This window comes from Protopterus annectens, chromosome 12.part0 (assembly GCF_019279795.1).
Source record: "Protopterus annectens isolate FY-2018-M chromosome 12.part0, PAN1.0, whole genome shotgun sequence".
Taxonomy (NCBI): domain Eukaryota; kingdom Metazoa; phylum Chordata; order Ceratodontiformes; family Protopteridae; genus Protopterus; species Protopterus annectens.
The window spans coordinates 763,701,002-763,721,044 of NC_056746.1; positions in this window are offsets into that span (position 1 = coordinate 763,701,002).

The window sequence follows — 20,043 nt, forward strand, 5'->3', positions numbered from 1 at the left end:
CAGACATTTCTATGTGGTTTTCTACAGCTGACTTGCTGTGTGGGTGTGAGGGGTGGGTATGGGACCCCCACACTAACTTCCATGCCTGTGAACTATGACCCCCCTGTTAGTTGTCCCCACACATATACTGCAGTGGGATTTGCCACCTTGGGTACTACTGCATAGTGTGTGGAGGCCAGTTTTTGCCAGACATTTCCTTGTGTCCCACATAGCTGTCAGTTGTGTGCTGCTATCACAGTAAGCTACCCCATTCCTTTGCATGCATACAGCTTTACTAGATATTCTAGCAAAACATACTAATTCATTAATTTATTGTTAAGAAGACTTCCTTACCTTGTGCTTGTGGTAGTTGTGAGGATGATGCTTGAGGGCTGCCTGTGTTGGATGCACACAGTAGACTGCCTATACATGGTAAGCTACAGGTAATGTGATGTGTGAGTCATCCATTTTACTGTGTGTGTGAGTCAGAGAGAGGTGTCAGTCCCTGGGGTCCCTAAAGTGTCAGTGTGTGTGCTATGCATTGCCTCTTTGCCAAGGCCTGAGCATACTGGGCACACCTCCATCTGCTTAAGGGAGCAGGCTCAGGGTCCTTCTCCTCTGAGTCTCTCTGTACCTGTGGGGACCTTGGCAATGGTGCTGGGCTGTGGGGCCCTTCCCCGTGCTGTTCTTGCTGTAGCTGTTTCCACAGGATCATATTGTGTAGCATGGCACATACTATGAACATTTGTGCACATGTGGCTGGAGAGTACTGCAAGGCTCCACCAGATATGTCAAGGCAGTGGAACTGTGACTTGAGCATCCCAAACACACACTCTGTAATGACCCTGGCTTGTGCGTGTGTCTCATTATGGCATTCTTGCATGGGTGTGTGCGCATTTCTGATGGGTGTCATCATCCATGGCTCCAGTGCATAGCCAGCATCCTCCATCAGATGGCCATATGGGATGCCCCCACTGGCAAATGCCTGGTACAGCTGTGATGAATGCTAGATGTGGGAGTTGTGATAGCTTCCAGGGCTGTCAGCACACACATTCATGATAATGCCCTGGGCATTGCACATGACCTGACAGCTGATGGAGGGGAATCCCTTGTGGTTTATGTAGACCCTACCCTGTTCACCAGGTGGTGCTTTGATGTGGATGTGTGTGCAATCAATTGCACCCAGTACCTTTGGGTATTGTGCTACATGGTGTAAGAGACACATATTGCTGGTCCTCTCCTCACAGGTGCTGGGGAAGTAAATGTGCTCACCGGCATGTGGTAGCATGGCATCCAGGAACTGGTGGAATACCCTGGATGCAGATACCTGTGAGACCTCCATGATGTCCCCAGTAGGTCTTTGGAATGTACCTCTAGCTAGAATTCTTAAGGCGACACATACTTTGGTATCCACTGGGATGGGTTCCCTTCTGTTGGCAATAGGTCTGAGTTGAGGCTGGCACAGCTCGATGATTTGCTGAAGTATGTCTCTGTCTACCCTGTAGTGCTCTACTATCTCCAGATCATATAGCCCTTGGTAAGTTACTCTGGATCTGAACACTCTTCTCCTCCTCGGTCTGTGGCAGTTGTCAGCATTATCCTCCTCTCCACCCTCAGCCTCTTGCACATACTGATGGATCAAAGCAATGACAGCCCCTAACATTTTTCCAGTTAAAATTCCCCTGCATGTGTACACCAATGGTGCAAAGTATGTGGGAAAAACCAGACTGCAAGGTGTTTCCATAGTTTATACTGTTGTGCTAGAGATGTTGCTTGTATGATTGGCTGACTATGATGCATTCCACCTACTGGCTATGTAATTTGTTTTTGATTGCTTTTATTCTGCTATTTTCCATTTTTTTCCCTTCCCATTTCCTCCCCTTTTAAGCCTGAAGGCAGGCCATGCAAACCGGTGCCAAAATTTAAACAGTCCTGCTATTTCCGGGGGGGGGGGGGTTGTTGTTTATTTGTTTTAGACCTGGTGTGCACCACACGTATACATTTAACTAATGTGAACATAAAGAAATGGCCCTCCCCAGATGTGAATACTCTCTTCATTTCATGGAATAAGTCAATACATCCTCAGACACACCCCTTGCTTAGGTGTGCTTAGCTAAGCTTTTCTGTGCACCATAGGGCTCTAATGTGCTTACAACATGCCTGGAGCATCCCCTTTTTATGTCTGTTTCTCCTCCTAGTTACACAATTGTGCTATAACACCTACACGGTTAGGTACAGTTTGGCACTTAGAAGATTTTTGTGGTTCAGTAAATTTCCCCTCATTTGCATACCCCACTGCCTTAGTCCATAGTTACTTCACTAACACAAAGCCTTTCCCCTTGACAACCACTGTTCCCTGGTATTATTTTGATTCTGCATGCAATAGACTATAATGGCAAACTTCAGATTTCTCTTAAAATTGAGTTTTCACATTTTTTGTTCTGGATGATCCCGTTTGCGCGCCACTGCCCTATGCTTCAACATCCGAGATCGGCCAAAAAATAACTTTGATTTTTATAAATATTAAGCACTTTTCCATGCCAATGGTCATATATTTGACCATTGGCATGCCTAAAGACTATAATACATGCTTTTTTTTGGAGCTGTCATTTCTCTGTTTTGTTATTTGCAGAAATGTATTCAGTTAGTAACCGAATACATTTCTGCAACTAACACTGTTCTTGCACGGATACCTGTCTGCTTGCTGAGTTACTAATTCATCTCATTTGCATGGTTTTCACCAGCAAATGAGGTAATTAGCATTCTGGACTGGTTTCCTTGCAAGAACAGTGTAGGCAAGCTCATGCATGTCAAATCACTAGTTTACTGGATAGCTTGGCAACCATATTCCATGCAGGAGCAGCTACACAGTTTCTGCATTGAACATTTTCTTTTTTGAATCCCGGGGATAATCACAGATGTCTGGCTTAGGGCTCCTGCTTGCCTTTGAAAAGTTGTCTTATCTTGGCTCACAGAAGATAATTCACTATTGTCCTGCTTTTATCTAGCCTCATAAGAATAGAATTAGTGTGCCTGACTATGGAGTCACCAATCACTAGTGCACTTTTATTTGTGTCGTAGAGTATATTGATGTACTGGATTTAAAATAATCTACCACCTGGTGACATTTAATTATACCACTATGTATTGCAATGCTTATTTCGCATGGGGTTCTATTCTTAGTGGACTTTGGAGGCTTGTACAATGACTTTTTGACAGCCTCAGCATACAATAATTCGGAGTCAGTTTGTGTGGAATGTTGTGTTAGTTGGTGTTGCACACAGGATGCATTTGATTGTGAGAGGGTGGTCTCCAGTTCAGTTAAGTACTTGCATCTCTCATACATAGTGTCAAGCTCAGCAATAATTAATTGCCTGTGAGTATCAAACAATTGTTACATAGCTATGAGGCTGGTAACAGAGGTATGTCCAGCATTTTAGTTCAAGGTACAAAAGAAAAAGGGCTTTAAATCAGCTTCTGGTTTATAGAATTTTAATATAAAAATGAATCAGTGGAGTAAATTGTAATTAGCACTAATGCTGCTGTTATAGTTCCTTAAATTAAATAGTACATTTTGGATGAAAAGCTTCAGTTTTATAGTGTTTAATATAAACAAATAGATGAATGAGTAGATTATATTTAGCACTAAAACTACTGTTAAGACATGTTTGTACTGGTTTAAAAAAAATACTATGGTATTTTTTTGTATTTTTTTGTACTTTTTTTATATCTCAGAGCATTCTTCATTGCGTGGGTCTGCACTTAGTCTGACGCAGATACAGAGACTCTGCAAGACAGACTCAGTCATTTGCAACTAGGACATCAGGTTTACCTGCCACAGTTTCTGAACTGTTAAGACATGTCATTTTTAGCTGTTGCAACATTTGGTTAGTAATTCTGAACAATATGCACAGTAATCAACTTGAGTGTGTTGCATCACACTAGTGTATTTTTGGGGCATCTTTGCTGAGTGATTTTTTAGCAGTTTTAGTTTGTCACTTGACATTTCAAGCTTGGGTAATTACATTTTCCAGCAGATGGGCAGATGCTAGCAAAGTTGTTTTCATCAGCTGTAGGCTGTAAGCCAGTTATGTGTGCTTTTATTTTTTCACCCTGTTATCATCTAACTATTTTTAGCTTCTTACATTACATGCACAATAGTTACATGATATATTGTTGCAACATATGGAGAAAACAGTAGTTCATTCTTGAATAAAATTCAGATATCATTTCCTAGTTTTGACAGACTGTCATCTGTAGAAAACTTTTGAAATCACTCAAAAGGGATTACTTCTGAACAGTGCTGTGATTTACTTACATATCTGGTTTACAGTGGAATTCTAGATGATTTTTTTCATATTTGTGATGACACAAGTCATAAACTGAAACTGGAGAAAAAAAATTTAAAAAATCCGTTAGGTCTTTTACTATCCCCTTATTATCATGTAGAGCTGTGAATCAGTGCCAGGTACAAAGTATAGAACCCTAACCTGAATGAATCAGGCACAACACACATGCACGTGCACACACACACACACTCACTCACACACACACACACACACACACACACACACACACACACACACACACACACACACACTTCTCACATAGCACACACTTTTATGGGTGATATAGAAAAATAACATTTCTTACAATACCTGATGGTGGTTGACTGGAATTTAAAAGAAACAAAATAATTATATTAAAATGTTTATCAGCAACATGTACAAATCTGCTTATTTTTATTTATCCTTTGTTGACTAGGTTAGTCCCATTAGGCTAGTAGCCTCTTTGCAGAGTAGACCTGAGGTGGTATTTATACTACTGGAGGAATTGTTCAGGGTACTGGGGAACTTCCCCTACTCTTTGGAGCTGCTAGATAATGTCAGAGGCATCCTACAGCAGCAAGGAAGAGGCCTAAGGGAAGCAGCAGCATGGAAAAGGAGAGAAAAGCTGTGGAGAGTTTGGAAGTGGAATATAATAATTTGGAGAAACTTTCTTCAATATAGAACATCAAAATGTAAACAAATATTCCTGTTTGGTGATTGATACAAATGAGAATCATTTAGGAATTTTCTCAATGGAGAAGGAAGTAAGCAAGTCTGTTGGAGTGGTGCAGAGATGATGTCAGGAGGGCTTTCAGATGATGTTCTGTTGAAAATAATCAAGCAGGATGATCCAGGTGACAGTTGCACTGTTTCTTGGGATGAGATGGTAGGTAACTTTTTTAGGAAGTGCTGAAGATGGTAAGGAAGCAGGACAGTTTGACCCCGGATGATTTGACCCCAATTATATTTAATAAAAGCAATTTACTACTTAATATTTTACTCAAGAATTTAACATAGCAATTTAATATATTATTTAACATTTTAATATGTAAAAGTTAATTTATTTAACATATTATTTAATATGAAAACATTATTAATTTAATTAATTACAGTTTTTAACATGTGTACAATAAAATCAATTTGGAATTTTAATTAGGAAGCTAATATATTATTTATTATTTTTAGTTTTCCCATTAAGAAATTGTGAGAGCAGCTCCACATAGGTATTCTAAATGTGTGCGATTGGCATGACATAACTGTATGTATGCAAAAGCCCATCATCCTGAAAAGTGTCATGAACAAGATAACCAAATTCATGGACCATTCCAAACCAATACATGAACCTACAAAATAAGTACAATGTATTGAAATCAACAATATGTACTGTAAAAAATAAAAAAATATAAAAAATAATGAATAAACACATGGCAAATGAAGGACAGTCATCAAAAAATATATAGGTTAGGGTTATCACTGTTGGGGGGGTGCAGAGCTCAGCAGAATATTGTCTCCTGTTGTATACTATCAAACAATTGGTAACAACCTGCATACATTTGCTGGTTGAATTTGATAAAAATTAACATATGTCACAGGTTATCCTATTTTATAATGTGAAGTTGTTTGACCCTTCTCTTGTCACTCATAACCTGACGTCAGTTGAGTAGTGTACCATTTTAGAGTACCGATGAGTTATGCCTTCTTTGTAACTTTCCATTAGTATGTTTCATTAAGTGTATAGCCCTTATACGTAAAAGATGCATCAAGACTGTATATCACCCCTTGTTTATCTTAAGCTAAAACATTTTATGATGAAAACCCCATCTCTGGATTATCTACCACAATTATAAACAGAAAAGACATCTTACTGACTTTGGGCAAACATGGAGCAATGTAAAGGATGCAGTCTTTGCCTCCAAGGAGGTGTGCTAACTTTACTAACACAAGCCTGTAACCCTCAAAAATGTCTAACACATAAACTTTACTAACTGTTCCATCCAAGCTTCCTTTTCCAGGCATACCTTTCTGATTATGAAATGACCGATCAATTTGTTCATTATTTTCATGAAGTTGGAGGCAAAATGCATGATTCTAAACTATGATAGCTCAGTCTTTATAATACTCAAAGTTACAGCACATGCAATCTATAACCATCTAATAAAGTTAACCTTTTTGACAGAGTAGTTAGGACAAATATAAGAAATGTTATTGCTTTTGCTCCTGCTTTAAGGAATTCAGTTAGTTTATGTACAAGCCATATGGACAAATGCCCTTTAGTGCCTAACAAAAGTGTGGACTTCAACTGGCATAATAATATTTGATAAGCACACTATTGTTCCTGCTCTTTGAAATACTGGCAAATATGTTCATCAGCTTCTCCAGTATATTGTCAATTCTAATTTCATATCAACTACATAACATGGTTTCTGGCCAAAGCAAAGACTGAAGAGTCATACATTTCATCTGCACCAAATTCAACATCTGTATTTATGTAGGACCACTCCTTAACTTCCTGAAAGCCTTCGATACTGAACCTCATAAAGCTTCTTAATGTTGTCTCTGCCTCTGGGTTCTCCTCTTATGTGAATACATGGTTCACAAGCTATCTACCTGATAGGTAGCAGTCTGTAAGGTACTGCAACTTTTCTCTACCACCCTGTAACCAAGTCTGGTGTGCCTTAGAACTAAGTCCTGGATCTACTGCTATTTATAATATTTATTAATGACATGATCAGTCATAGGGTGAGACTTGTTTCATATCCTCTTGTCTACAACTACTCATCTGTTGTCAGTACTTAACTCACAAAACAGCTTCCATGCCTTACAATGTTGACTTAGTGTCAAGGGACCTTATGTAAATCTGTGCTGGACCAATGTGTGGCCATTACAGCTGCTGATATGGGCTACTTGTATACCATTCTGCAATATAACACTGCAAAAATGTTTGCCTGTTTGCATCCACCCCAGAGTACCAGACTGCAGCAGATTACAGAATCTGAAAGTGATATTCTCCTTGCAGACAAACATTAAAACAAATCAGAAAACCTTTGCAAAATGACATCAGTAATTTCTAGCATACATTCAGTACTTTGAGAACTATGCTTCTAAACTTACAGTGAAGTTCACACAATCTATTTTATTGCACTTGATAGCCACTTTAGGTTTATTAATTTTAATAGCATGCCTCCTAGGTACAATAGCTAAATGATTCTGTGAATAATATTCTGTGGTGCTGATTGAACCCATGATATGTCTTTATAAATGCACTGTATGACAGCGTTCACATTCTGATTCTGTGCCATTTAAGAATTGTTCAGTTTACCACTATGCCTTTTGGCTTTGTTTCTAGAGCAATTTATTCTAGCTAGTGAATCACTCTGCTATTTTACAACATGATTTATTTTAATCATGCCCAGCATCTCACAAGAAATATGACCCAAAATGTTTGGTCACCATGACTTGTTTTCCAATAATTATTATGAACATTACATTGTATTTGTCACACTTATACTCACAGCCCAGCCAACTCTGTCACAAAGGCTTTGATTTTTGCCTTAAACATGCATGGATACTTGCATACTTAAGCATATGGACTCAGAACTTCACATGGAGATTCAGATAATAAATTGTATTTAACCCCTTTATCGAGCATAAGTACAACAATCCTCCATCCAGTCATCAGATTTATCTAACCAACATTTGCCATAATTGGTAGTAGTAGCTTTATCACAGTCTACAGTATACACTAGCTTCTACCTATTGTTTATTACTAGGTACCATCTTGGCTACCATATGATAACCAGTATTGTAATTTTTATTTTTAATATATTAGTGCTTCTTGGCTTTGTTTTGCTTACTTTACTCACGTATTTAAGAGCATGTATCTCTTCAGTCATACTTTTCAGATATATACTTCAAACATCTCATTCTCTGCATATTATTTTCTTTGTCTAATATTGAATCAATAATATTCCTTTGATTTGATCATTTCAGTTACACACAGGAGATCAGTTATTAGCAATGAATAATACTGTTTGCTAAACTCACAGGCTCAAATACCAAGAGAATTGCTTTAAGTGTAAGTCTGTCCTGATCCTAATAGACTTGCTCTCAGTGTGAGTGACTTACTTCACCTAAGGCCTATTTATAAAACAGTCTTACACCGGGTAGGGGCAGATTCTAAAAAAAACTGCTCACAGTATAAATGACTTACACTGATAGCAGGCCTTCTGGAATCTGTCTCATAGTGTAAGCCTGTTTATAGACAGGCCTTACACTGAAGTAGGTGGTCATTTACACTGAGAACAAGTTTTTTGGAACTGGGCCTACAGTCTGCATTCTGTGTTTCAGGTCTGCTGCACAGTTATCAACTGAATTTTGAACTATTTAAATTTCTGTTGAAAAAAAATGTCTTCCATATGTTAGATTATTCAGTGGCTTGCACTCTGTGTGAAATGTTTTTAAAAATAAATCTTGCCTTATAGTCTTCCTAATAAAGGTTAAAATATTAAACACCTTAACTGTTTCTTGTGATATAGAGTAACTTTGCTTGTAGCATGTTTACTGTTTTCTTTCTACTGTTTTCTTTTTTTTTTAGTCTGGGGGATGTGGGCATCTTTATTTTTAAAATTTTGAACTGTATCACACAAATGATAAAGTTTTCTGTTTTTAAAAGTTTTATTTGAAGTTTTAAAGCTATTGGGTGTTGTAGTGATAATATCTTGAGCCAAAATTTGAAGAAATACAGTTGAAGAAATTGGTAGTTTACTGGAATGAGACAAAGAAAAAATATTTTACTGTTGTTCAGAAATGGTTTTGATATAAAAAAATTATAAAAATGCAACAAATACAACTTTGGACAGACCTTTTCATAAAAAATGAGAAGGTTAGGGTTTGTTTTCTAACTCAGATCATTACCAATTTATTTAAGAATTGCAGGTGGATTACTCATTCATTCAGAGCTTCCCTGTGCCTGGCTTGGATACCAGTGATTACAACACTTGGATTGCTTCTAAAAGCATTTGAACCTACACAGCTGATATAAGTACTTTTTTAACACTTGTTCTAACTGTCTCAGTGCTATTTAACACTTCTGTGCTGTATTTATTTATTTTATTGAATTTATCACTGTTTTTCAGCCTGTGCTTGTTGAAAAACACCATCTATTTGTTGCTGTACTGTTCTTAGGCTGCATTAACAGTATTCTGATATTTCCTAAACTGCTCTGATACAGCAAAAGCTGTTTTGAGTTTGCCAAAGTTCTCTTGAGTCTGCCAAAATATTTCCAAGTTTTGCACAGTTTTTCTGAGTTGTTATAATTTTCTTACTTTGGTCACTTTTCTCCTGTATTTTGTGATAATTTCTCAGCGTTAGTGAACTTATTTCTAATTATTTCTAATGCTTCAGGAATTCTGACTTTTGTTGAAGAGCATTTGTTACTGTTCTTGAGCTCAAAACCAGTTTATTTTACATTAAAAGGGTTCTTTTGCACTCCTATGGGAGCAGAGAGTTGAATTCAACCCACCCAAGTTGTAAACTGCTGGTGGAAGGTTTGTGTGTGTGCTTTTTTCTGTAATTTGTGAACATTTCTCAGAGTTAGTGCATTTATTTCCAAGGATTCCTAATACTACAGGAATTCTGACTTTTGTTGTAAAGTGTTTGTTACTGCACTTGAGCTCAAAACCAGTTGGCTTCCGGATAATAACAAAAATACTATCTATTCCCATAGTGCTTTTTTCAGGCTGTGCCAATTTGTTAAACCCTCCAACATAACAAAAATCATTCACGACTACCTAAAGGTACTGCTGCTCAATGCTAGGATTTTAAATAAAAAACTGCACTCTGTGGAAGCACTCCTCACCCTAGAGAATGCAGACATATATGTAGTCACAGAAACATGGTTCAGAACCATAGAAAGCACTCCACTATCAAAGGCTACAATGCCTTTCATACATTTCAATCCCCTCAACTCAGGATAAAACAAAGGGAGGAGGTGTCTCAGTGTTCATAAAAGACAAGTGTACCACTAGACTGGTCCAACAACATGACTCACTTGAGCTACTCCACGCTATATTTTAATAAATGGATAATGCCAACTGTAATGCAATAAAAACATGAAGTAATACCAATAACACCAAGGAAAATGTTGTACATCAGGATTGTGTTGTTGTAACCATTGCAGTAGAGCTGTATGCATTGAGGCTGTAAGGTAGGAAGCTGCAGACAAGTATAACACTGCTGTAGAATAAAAAACTAATAGCTACAAATTGTATAGGTTAACTCATATAGTACTGTTCAAGGTAGTCTCTAGGACAATATTGATCACATAATGTTCTGTCATCCACAGACATCAGGTAATAAAGGTATATAGGTGAAGTAGCCCACTCCATGAGCTGATATTGTTTGTTGACTTCACAGATATGATACTGAAATATAGCTTACTTACTTTCTGCTTTATGCTTGTATTTCTTGCTTGTGCATTCTACTGTCACTGCAGTCACGCTGTAGTAAAAGTACTACCAGGTCATATTATGGTTCTAGGTGAGATTTAGGCAAATATCAGTCAATCAGTACTCAGCAGTGACTCAATAGTTCAGTTTGTTAAATGCTCTGTATATGGTATATTTTGCCACACACAGTTTAGAGTTCGAATCCAGTGGCATGCAGCAGCAAATATTAGAGTAGCACTCACATAATGCTCACAATTTCTCTCTCCACAGGAACTACATGTAAATGGGTGAAGTAGCCCATATTATGAGCAGATAATTGTGTGTTTAGATGTCACAGACTGTTAAAATCTTTAGCAAGAATGTGTTCATCAGCAATGTTCAGTCAGAAATAAAAGTATAGTACTGTTCAAGGTTGTCTCTAGGCCAATATTGATCACATAATGTTCTGTCATCCACAGACATCAGGTAATAAAGGTATATGGGTGAGGTAGCCCACTCCATGAGCTGATATTGTTTGTTGACTTCACAGATATGATACTGAAATATAGCTTACTTACTTTCTGTGTTATGCTTGTATTTCTTGCTTGTGCATTCTACTGTCACTGCAGTCACGCTGTAGTAAAAGTACTACCAGGTGAAAAGTTGCTGCAGTCAATTAATACATTCTATGCAAATGTCTCCTGCAGTCACTGCTATTGGGTTTTAGTTATTGCTATTGGGTTCTATTGCCATGCCTGCCAGCCAAGGCATGACAGCTGTTTAGTGTCTATACTGTACACATACATGTCTCTCAAGTTTCACAATTTCATGTTATGTAATTAAGAATGAACTTTGTGACACAAAAGCATTCAAAAAGAATTAAAAGGAAAACACCAGCAACTCTTGTATTATTTAGTGCTTTCGTTTTCTTTAATATCAAGACTTCTTCATTATGACATGTTTCATTAATGAAACATGTCATTCTGAAGAAGTCTTGATATTAAAGAAGACGAAAGCGCTAAATAATACAAGAGTTGCTGGTGTTTAACTTTTAATTCTTTTTAAATGCTTTTGTGTCACAAAGTTCATTCTTAGTGAAATTTATCTTCGTTTTTAGTGCTTTTTTTACCTCATGTTATGTAATTAATAGTTTGTAATCCATCTGTCACAGGATTACTATAGAAATGATTGCCTAGATTGCAAAGTATCATCAAATCAGCACACAGAACACCTTAGTAGTTATATAGCTCCACCTGATGTGCAAGTGTTCTGTGTAGATGTGTACCTGCAGACTGTTACTGCTTGGCCCATAGTGTCCCATGCAAATAGCTTAAGAGGTATGTACATGCTACATCAGCTATAAGAGACTTGTAGTCACTGTACACATAAAGAAAATACAGACCCATAGAGTAGATAGTAGTACTGTTTTCAAGGAAATAACCTGCTATATTACTAATGGGCTGTTTTTCTCTCTCTCTCCCCACCCCTTATCTTCATTTATTTCTTATTGTTATTCATTGGTTATGGTTTATTATTAACATATGTTGTTACATTAACAGTATTTTAGATGTGTTTTGTTATTGTTATGTATTATAATGGTTGCATATTAACATATCTTGTTAACGTACCTATTTTGTTGGTGTTATGCTGTAACTGTTGCTGGCATGTTCTTATAATGACTGTTCTGTTATTTATTATTATGTTTCCCATAATACACATTTATACGTAATTTTATTATTTCTAATGTTCTGCCTTGTTGTTATTACTAACAATGATTTGTTTACAACTTACCTATACGTATTGCTATATCTCCATTACCACAGCGAAAAAAAAAAAAAAAAAAAAAATGCCTGAATCTCCTTGTGTTCTGACTGTGCTTCTCAAACATTTTGGAAATATAGAGTATATTTTAGAGCATTTATTATAACTGTATTTGCCTTAATATTGCTACAACTCAAGTGCTCTAGATTGCACTGCATCTGAATTGTTTGTGTGTTTTAGCTGCTTTTCTGTATATATAGACTTCTCTGTATACGTAGACTAGCTACTTATTCTACTGTATTACTGCCTCTTAAATCATTTTTCAGTGCACTTGCCTTGCTTTATTTAAAAAGTTTTAAATTGCTAATTTTGTAGAGTATTAATTGCATTTACTGTTTAGGACTACACACTCAAGTGTCTTAGCCTTTTCTGTGTTTATTTACTGTATTATTGCATTGTTTAGCCTGTTTTAACAAAAAAAAATACTATCTTGTCTGCTCGTTTCTCACCTTTCCTAGCCAGTCCAGATTCCAGGCTTTGCTTGTCTCAGGATTTTATTTTATGTGTTCAGAGCTATCCAGACCTTGCTGTGGTAGAGGGAAGTCCTACTGCTTACCAGTGGGAGTGGCGAGCATTGTACTGCCTATCTAACACTAGAGGAGTGGTTTCCAGCTCTGAAATTGTAATTGTATTAGCCTTTTTGGGCTGATTTCTATCCCTTTCAACTTTCTGGCTTAAAAATGTGTGTGTTTGCACATTTTTCACATTGTGCAGCACTGCAAAGCTACAGTTAAACTATTCCAGGTGCCAGAAAGTCTGCTCTTCAAAATTTCCCTTAGAACTAGCTGGTTTCTCAGTAGTAGCACTAAAATCTGAACCCCTGTGACTAGCACTTGCTCTAGAACCTTCTGGAAAACACTAGGAAGCCTGAAACTGATACAAGCACTCAGCTCTCCTTGTCAATATGGAGAAATGAATTGTAGGCACTAAACAGCCTATAATTGAAAAGTACTTTGCAAAGGTAAGGGAAAACAGCTCTTATACTTTACAAAAAAAGCATCTAAACAGGCATGTCCAAGGGTCAGCTTCCGGTGATTTCTCCTGTCCACCTGGTGAATCTGGGCATACTGGGGCAATGCAGCAACTGCCTCATGTACACAGATGACCCTCTCCTCCTACCACACAACACTACAACCTGTGAGAGATGCACTTACATAGCCAAACTGGAAGCAAAGCTCTCTCTGGCCAAGATTGTGCTAGACAGTCAAGAGGGGAAGGTTAACACCTGCACTACACCTCAAGCAACTCATAGCCCTTCAAAACCCACACCATCAACACCCACACATAGCAGCACTAAACCCACATATGTGGAGGCCCTTAACATTAACCTGCCCAAGCAACAAGGACCTCCAAAGCTGAAATGCAAACATACACCAGTCACAACCAAAGTGACACATAGCTCACAACATTAGTGTGCCACCCAACAACAGCCCCTAAGGCAAGACAATGTACCTAATACTTTAGTCATAGGTGACTCTATAGTCAGGCACATTGATGTCCCACTCACCAGGCTGAACAAGCAGAAAATTACAGTCAACTGCCTGTCGGGTGACAGGATCCGACACATAATGCATGCACTCAAGTCACTCCACAACAAGTACAAATATGACTCTGTCATTGTCCATGCTGGAGTAAATCACTTGAGACGTACCGCCCTGGACTACATGAAAAGAGACATGGAAGAGCTCTCGGATCATGTGGCCCAGGCAGGCATGACCCTAGCCTTGAGTAGCATCATGCCTTCGCCCAGAATGATACAACAGTATAAGGACAAAATTATTGATTTCCACATTTGGCTAAGCTTCTGGTGTCATTCAAAGGGGATCCAGTATCTGTCTGCCTGGGAAGACATGATCGACAAACCACGATGCTTTGCCAGAGATGGTCTGCACCTGACACCCCTGGGATTGAGGTTACTGGCTAAATTTCTTGCCGCCCCTATAGTGCCTTTTTTTGGCAAGGTTCAAAGGACAAAACCACCACCGTAACAGATACAAGCATGCAAAATCTTAAGGCAATGCTACTCAATGCTAGAAGTCTAAACCTCAAAATGCACTCTCTCGAGGCACTCCTAAAATGGAGAACATTGATATCTGTGCAGTAACTGAGACCTGGTTCAAGGCTCCAGAGAGCACCCCTGCAATACCAGGCTACAACTCTTACCACACTTTTCAGCCACAAAACCAAGACCGAAACATTAAAGGTGGAGGAGTGTCCATATTCACCAAGGATATTCACATCTCCAGGCTAGTTGCCCACCACAATGCATCTGAAATTCTTCAGGTAAAACTAACACTAGGTAAGACTGCAATCCAAATTGTAGCTTGCTACAGATCCCCCACCATGCCCCAAGATTCTCACTATACCTTTCTAAACATACTGGAAAATATTAAGATACAACCAAACACCCTAATACTGGGTGATTTCGACTACCTTGCCATTAACTGGGAAAACTACTCGGGCACCAACTCCTTTTCCCAACTGTTTTTGGAATTCATAAATTCCAATGCCCTGGATCAAGTAATCCATTGTCCCACCAGGGGCTCCAATATCCTAGACCTGGTCATTACCAACATGGGAGATAGAGGCTCCACACCAGTGGTCACCCCCTCTTTGTTCAGGTCTTACCATAAGCAAATCACCCTTGACATCCACATCCCACCCCCACCCCCCAGTAAGAAAACCTCCTTAAAAAACGTCTGCAAAGCCAACTTCATGCTACTGAAGTCAAAAGTGACAAACTTCATGATGCCCATGCAGATGGGATCTGAAAGTTCAACTGCAGAATCCTACACTAAGGCACTGTACGAGCACATCGTGCATGAATCGTGCCATCCCAAATAGAACCAAGATGCTCTCCTCCAAAAAAAGAAGCCAATCTGGTGGTCCTCTGCTATAAACAAACTATACAACAGAAGAAAGAAACTGTTGCAGAAAAGAGGAAAATCCCAGGATGCAAGAAACTCCCTCAACAGCCAAAATAAAAAGCTGAGCTCCATCATAAAGTCCTCAAAACTAGTTACGAAAATAAAATTGCCAAAGATTCCAAAGACAACCACAAGGCATTCTATAGTTATGTCAAGAATTTAAATGGCAATGCTCAGATCTGCTCTGAGCTTCAACAGAATGGCATTAAATATACTGATCCCAAGGATATTGCCATTATCTTTGGCAGATCAATTTAGTGAAAACTTCACACCCCTCTCACCCCCTAAAGGGCCCATCTCAATACCAAAAGATTACCAAATGCAGGTAATCACGGCCATACAGGTAGAAACTGCACTCTCCAAAGCTAAGAATACAGCATCCATGGGACCAGATGACATCCCAGGCTGTGTACTACATGAACTACCAAATGAACTGGCACCTCACCTAAGTGTCATGTTTAATCATAGCCTCACCTCAGGCTTTGTGTCCACTGAGTGGCACACAGCTACAGTTATCCCACTCCACAAGGGGGATCCACCTTGGATCCCGGGAACTACCATCCCATCAGTCTGATGAGCCTGATCTGCAAAGGCATGGAACGCATTATCATGGAACTTATAAACAAAGACATTGGCAACCTTCAAACACTGGACCCCACTCAGTTTGGGTTTGTGAAGGGCCGAATCTTGTCTCCTGAATCTGATTGACTTCTTTGAATCAGTCTCCAGAGCTGTGGACCAGGGTAAGGTGGTCCACACAGCCTTTCTAGACATTGCCAAGGCCTTTGCCACCATCCCCCACTCTGGAATCATAGATAAACTTACTAAGCTGGGCATAAATCCCTACGTCACTTGATGGATTGCCAACTGGCTTACTGACAGAACCCAGACTGTAAACATAGCCGACTCCAAATCCTGCTCCAGACAAGTGACAAGTGGAGTACCTCAGGGTTCAGTTCTGGGACCTCTCTTGTTTGGCATCGACTTCTCTGAAGTACAGGCCAACACTAGGGGACTCTAGCTAACAAAGTTCGCAGGTGACTGCAAACTTGGAGCCATTATTGAATCCCCAAATGATGTGGATATTCTACAAAAGGGCCTTACAGAAACAGATGCCTGGTGCCACAGCCATGGGCTCAAGCTTAATGCCAAGAAATGTATAGTTATCCCCTTTGGAAAAAACATGTACCCATGAATTACCACATAGGTGGCAGCACACTAAACATCGAAAGTGTGATGAGAAACTTAGGACATAGGTGTACAGTGGTCTCAATTTTGATAACCACATCACCATAACAGTCAAAAAATCCTTTTATGTGGCGCACCTCATCACTAAGGGCTTTTCATCCAGAAAAAAGGAGGTCATTGTCCCACTGTACTCATCCTTCATTAGACCCATTATAGAGTATAATGCCCCATTTGGTATGTACCTCACAAGACATCTGCAACAGCTGGAAAGGCCACAGAAATACCTCACTAAAAGAATCATAGGCCTAAAGCAGATAGCATATGCTGACCATCTAAAAAAACTCCAGCTATACTCTGTGGCATATCGTCTGCTCAGAGGCGATCTCTGCTTAACATACAAAGCCATGTCAAACCCTGAGCTGTTGGACATGCTCCACGTAAGGAAGTCCCAATCCCTCAGAGCCACATACTCCAGGGATCTAAACCTTGTCATCACAATGAACAAAACATGCTAGATGGATAGGTTCCTGACCCAGAGACACCCCATACTCTGGAATAGACTGCCCATACATGTCAAGCAGAGTGCCTCCTTGGCCCTCTTCAAAAGGAACCTTGAAGATTGGATGGGAGATAGGAAATTCACCCCGGGGATCATGTCAGTCACTCTGCTAGACAGGAGTCCAGAGAAGTAAATATTATGGGAAGAAATATCCAGGGAATTGTTACAGCTAGGCTTGTATAGGCCCTAGGGCCAATAGCCTAGTACCAACCTATTAACCTATGAACCTATGTCAGGGTTAGGTAGGCCAGTTCTGACTGATCTGCTTATCTTGCCTCAACTGGCCGTGGCACCAGGTCCTGGCACATCAGGGACCTAGGCTGATGGTGACTCTTCACTGCCCCTGTACCATCTGTGGCATCGGGTGGGACTGTCTCAGGAGATGGGGGCTGGCCTCCTCCTGGGAGTGGTGGCAGGGGTCTGCTGTCACCCAGGTTCAACTGCTGGTCATGGTGAGCGGGATTGTTCATCACAACTATGAATGCCATCTGCATGAGATTGAGAGCATGCCTCACCCTGGAGTGCAGCCTCTAGCACAGCCACCCTTGGAGCAGTGAAGGAGCAATGTTGACAGTCCTATGGGTGGGGACAGGAGTCACAATGCTGCTGTCTGGAGGCACGTGTGACTTGGATTCCAGAACACCCTACCCATCCAAGATGTTCACCCACCTCATGTGTCACACACCCTGCTGTCTTGTCTATTTTATCTGTCTGTGAATGCATTCTCTCCTACTGAGCTTACCTGCCTACATGTACCTATGTCCCTTCCCCAACATTCCACTCTCACCTTAATAAAAAATTTGCACCTGTCCCAAAAACAATATCACCCCATACATAGCTCTCCATTTTGCACACATGTCCACTGGACACAAGTAAATTGGTCCAATTGGCTTGACAATGCAGTTATGTTGTCTTCACCCCTTTCTCTGGGGTTTGAGAGTCCAAATTCATTACAAAATCTGTCAAAGTGCACAGTTGCTGCCGTACAAGACATGGATAGCTATGGTTCTTTCCTACACCCTTCCTGCACATCCCTACCTGCCTTTCACTATTTTCCCCTGCTTGCCCCCATTTCACCACATTCCTATCTCTCCTTTTTTCTTTTCTTTATATTTTTCTTGCACGGAGCTGTGTGGCACACCATGCAGCTTTGCTTAGCTCTGCTGAATAGAGCTTTAATGAATAAATGGGTTTCTAAAATTGTCAGACACATGTACAACACAGACACATCTGCCAAGTTTCAAACCCTAGCCTATCACACCCACAGCACATTGCATTAACCCACCATGCCACACAGATCTTAAGTAAAACAAGTGTTTTCATCAAAACATAGTGGTTGCCACTTAGTCATTAGGCATGTTTCAGTGGAGCTGTGCACTGACCTGCACTGCATAAACTGGGATTAAAAATGTATGTAAAAAATGGGAGTGTACCTTGGATTCTGGTGCAATAATACACCACTACACAACCAAAGACATAAAAAAGGATGTGAGGCCTATGATAGCAGGTGAATGTGCTCTTGTATCAACAACATGTAGAAAGACACCTGCTAAGGCATCACTGGCAAAGAACATGTTCAGCTTGGACCCTGGTACAGAAATACAGCCATAGAAAGCCATGCACATACTAATGGATGCAGACAATGTGTGTCACAGCCTCTATGTCTGCACATATAACTTGCAAATATACCTGCTGTAGCAATGATGCTGTAGCTCAGACTGTTAAATGCCTTACATGCAGTACCTTTTGCCACACACAGTCCTGGGTTCAAATCCAGTCTTGTGTTGCAGTTCAGTTACATTATTGTGAAGACACCAATTAATGAATGAGTCATGCAATTGTCATCCACACAGGTTACTGCTAATTAATAAACTACTATCCAGTTTTGCAAGCCAAAGGCCTGCAAGTAGAGACACACTGCACATATCCGTGCAGTATAACTATATGTCACCTGCTACTCTGTTATTGGCACTGTTGCATAACAGATGTACTTTCATCACATGCCTCAACTGGACTGTAAAGGCTACCCTTACCTGGCTCTGCCATATTGACAGGGCTGCCACAGCTGCATGTACAGCTTGTTGTCCTCCAAAGTGTTCACACGTCCCCCTTTTTTCTAGGCTGCAGCAGCAGCTGCAGCCTGTAGCACACACCTGTATGTAAAGGTAGCTACTACAGACCTACCATACCTCCCAATCCCCTAGCACAAGTAATCTGGACACAGCCATACTTAATGAGGGGACAAAGGTCCAGAGATTGGGACATGTTTTACAGTTGTCTCCTACATAGATAGTAAGTTGATAGAATAACAGCTATTGGATTGGCATGTATATTCTGGGGTATGAAGTCTGACACTCAAATGTGTGTATTCCATTACTGACCTCAACCCATCATGTTTGCCAGTGAATTGCCAGATGACCACAGTGTCATGAGACACTGACCAAACATATGAGGCAAAACTGTGGACATACTGCATAAATCTCTACAGTTGACAGTTATGGTACCTACCGTCTGTGATGCTGTAGTCTCCACACCTCAGTAATTTCCATCTTAACATCTAAGAAAGGGGCCCAGGTCTATATGAATGCCTTATATATTGCACTGTGGTGGCATGCCACTGGCTAATGATAGTGCAATTCAGCTGTTTTAGCTGCATTTACCATATCAGAGCCACAGACTGGTGCAGAAGCAATTTTATAGGTTCATAGGTGTATACTAGGCTAATGGCCCTGGGGCCTTTACAACCCTAGCCGTAGGATTACCTTGGCATAGTGTCACACAACCTTAGTTCCCAGTGCCTCTGTTGAGTAGAGCCA